Source organism: Eutrema salsugineum, unplaced genomic scaffold (genome assembly GCF_000478725.1).
Source record: "Eutrema salsugineum unplaced genomic scaffold, Eutsalg1_0 scaffold_11, whole genome shotgun sequence".
Classification (NCBI taxonomy): domain Eukaryota; kingdom Viridiplantae; phylum Streptophyta; class Magnoliopsida; order Brassicales; family Brassicaceae; genus Eutrema; species Eutrema salsugineum.
Window position 1 is genome coordinate 8785803 of NW_006256901.1, and position 3661 is coordinate 8789463.

Genomic DNA, 3661 nt, shown 5'->3' on the forward strand with positions numbered 1-3661 from the left:
CTCAAGTCGGTCTTGTATATCTCAGTTTATCCCTCCTAAAAGCCTTGACATGGTGGCTTCTCTGTCTTCAGTTTATCCATCAGGGTTTCCATCTCTTGGTAATACTCTTCAACTGATTGATTGCCTTGAGTAAGCCGTCAGATCTTTTGCAACTTCCTATGATAATGACTCGGCACAAATCTCTTCCTCATAATAGTTTTCATCTCTTGCCAACTCTCCACAGGGTATTCTCCATTTCTTCTTCTAGAAGTAACCAATTGATCCCACCAGCTTAAGGCATAGTCATAGAACTCAGTAGATGTGACCCTTACTCCATTGATCTCGGTGTAATGGTGGCGGTTAAAGACCAATTCGATCTTCTTCTCCCATTCCAGATAAGCATATCCATGGAACGAAGGGATTCGCAATTTGATTCGTCCTAAACTGTCTTGAAAAGGTATGGGCTCTTCTCTGACTCTTCTTTGGCGTTGATGATGGCTTCTGAAAGAACCACTATCTCGGTTGGGGATGTTAGCAGCCGCATCATCTCTCGATGGTCTAAGTTGTTCTCTGGTTCTCTCAGGGGATACATGGTTTCTTCTCCTTGTTTCTCTATTGGTTTTTGCGTCTGATTGTTGATACATCTCTTGTTTATACATCTCGAACTGAGCAGCCATCAGTTCTTTCATCTTTGCGGTCATGGCCTCCATCAGAAGCTTGTTGTCTTGCTGTTATGGTCTCTTCTTCTTCTGTCATGATTTCCTGAAATCAAACACAAGCAAATATCACTAGCGATCGTTTCTGTTCGATGATGACTATTTGTGATCCACACGGAATCCTAATAGACACTTTAAGTATTTAGAGAACAGATCGGCAATGGAAGTTGAAAAGACAAATCAAAACTGATGTGAATATGAAGTTTTTTTGCACAGAACAGTTCGATCTATATGTCTTGTGATGTAAACAAGAGATTTCTCAATGGATCTAACACAAGTGATCATAAAACGCGGTTGTAGTGAAGGTTATAGTTTTCTTTTATTCGATATGATGATTAAAACAGAAAGAAAACTCAAATTTGAATCGACACAACCTGATACTCGACGATCCAGTGATTAGAATGGTGCTCTAATACCACTTGATGTGATCCTGGATAGGATCTACCCTTGATCGACACTCTAATGACTGGACACAAAAGGGAATCAATTCTGCGACTCTTGTGTGTGTCCATTCGCTTCCCCAACCCTTGATTCAAACTGATTATCATAAGTGATATGACACACACAGAATTGATTCAAGTTGTTTGATGGATATACCACACCATAAAACGTGATATTAGTCTTTGAAAAAGAGTTTGAGAATAAAATATAAGATGGTCTGATATAAAGGGTTACAAGAGAATATAAAGAAGAAAGAAACAAGAAATGAGTTTGGCAAACATTAAACACATCTCGGAAATAAACAAAGCACAAGCTGGCAAGTTTGAGTTTGATTTAGACGCTCTTCTTGTTCGGCACAGTTTGGGTTTAAGGCTTTGTGGACTTAGGCGAATTAGAGATCCATTCTTGCCTCATTAAAAACCTATCTCAAGAAAACCCATTGGGAAAAAACTTGAGATAAGGAAAAAGAGTACAAGCCTGGATCTCAAGCCCACTTAGCCGTCTTGGACTTGGATCACAATCAGTGTGCTTGTGATTATCTCCTTTCCCTCTTGAATCGGATCAAGACCTTTGATGATAGCTCTAATAGTCTGCTTGAGTTTCCTTGCCTTTGATCGGGTTATTGGGCCGCTTGGAACGCTTAAGGGATCTTCTTGATCAGCTACAGCTTCTTGTTCCTCGGCTACTTGCTCTTCATCTTCTATTTCCAACTCTAAGTCCTTATTTCTTTCCAGAATCACATCACTAAAGAACGAAAAAAAAAACTGAAAGAATTTGACATTAGGAGGGGGAGACACATTTCTCCTTAAACAAGTTAAGGGTCAACCAAGATGGGATAATTTAGGTGTCTACTCATCTCATGATGTCACTTTTGAATTGACGGTTATAGAACTATAGAAAACCCTAGCACTAGTTTTTTCTAAACAAGTCCTTCTACTAATAATTCTGTCTTTTTTTCCTTTAATTTCTACAGTTAATATATAATACAAGAGGTGTGACTTTTGGCTTTCCATTTATGTGATAGCCACAGTTCGGACTGGACATTCGGGTATTCAGTTCGGTTCTAGATAGGAACAGATTAGTTCCAGGTATTTCGAGTAAAGGGTATATTACCCATATAGGTACTGAAATGTTTTCGGTTTGGTACCATTTGGTTTTGGGTCGGTTCAGATATTTAAGAACCGATAAATACCGGAAATATTTTGGATCTTAATTGTTTCAGATATTTATTATACCCAAATACCCGAAATAGACACGAATACCCGAAATAAACCTGAATATCTGAACCAAAACCTACAAAAATATCTGAAAATCTAAAAAATATATCCAAAATTCTGAAATAGGCCTGAAAGCTCGAAACGAAAGAAAATATATATGAAATACCAAAAATATATTTGAAACTCTAAAATATATTTAAATTTTTTATTAAATATATAATTAAATTTTGGGTAATTCGGGTATCCTATCGATTCGGTTTCTGTTTACCTGATATCCACTGGTATCAATGAGGAGTAATTATCGGATATTTTTATAGGTTTTGGTTCGGATTCGATATCTCTATTCGGTTTGGTTCTGGTTCGAATATTCAGGTTCAGATTTTTTGTCCATCCACAGTTTCCAAATTTGCATGATGTATATATATTTTTCTCTAACACTGTATCCTATCATATCTTAGTTAGATGTCTTAGCTGTTATAGCAGGAGTAGGGTCTTTAGGGTTATAGTTAGATTATCATTATTTGCATAGTTGCGTGTATAGTGTGTTTTGTTATTCTACCCATTTCGACATCTATATACATAGACTCCAATTTCTCTTAAAATTATAGATAATACAAAAAAATTAAAAATTATATATTGTTATTGATTTGTTTTGCCGGCTAAATACATTGGCTACATAAATGGTATTCAAAGCTCAACACCCATACAATTTTTTTTAATGCTAAAAGGCTAATCACAAACTAAGATAAACGATATAATATGTGTTCTAAGGGTACATCTTCGATCTCACCACATGTTCTTTCTTAGGTTGCAGAAGATGACCATTGCCCGAAATCACCGCCAGTCATGAGACTCCAGCACGTTGAAGCTGATGAACTCGAATGGAGATTCAACCAGATCTGATCCATAAACTTCAAAAACTAGATGTTTGCTCATTCATCAAGGTTCACATAAGATGACTGAGTAAACTAACCTTCTAAACATCAAGAATTGACCCATGAAATATCTCTGAATATCTAGAAAACTTATAATTCATAAGAATACGTTCGAAGAAAGCTCTAATCATGTTTTACATGCGAACAAACACCAAAGATTGAAACTTTAAAGTGTAACTTTGCTGTAGCCTACTTAAAAGACCCTTTAAAGTGTAGCAAATATTTACTCCCTCCTAGAAGAAAGATAGAGCACAACGATGAATAGAAAGCCATTAAACAGGTAAAGGAATTAACTTTTCTAAAATTCAAAAGGCTTTGAAATCAAGCAGGAAAAGAGAGAAGAAAACACTAAAGAAATACTAAACAAAATCCC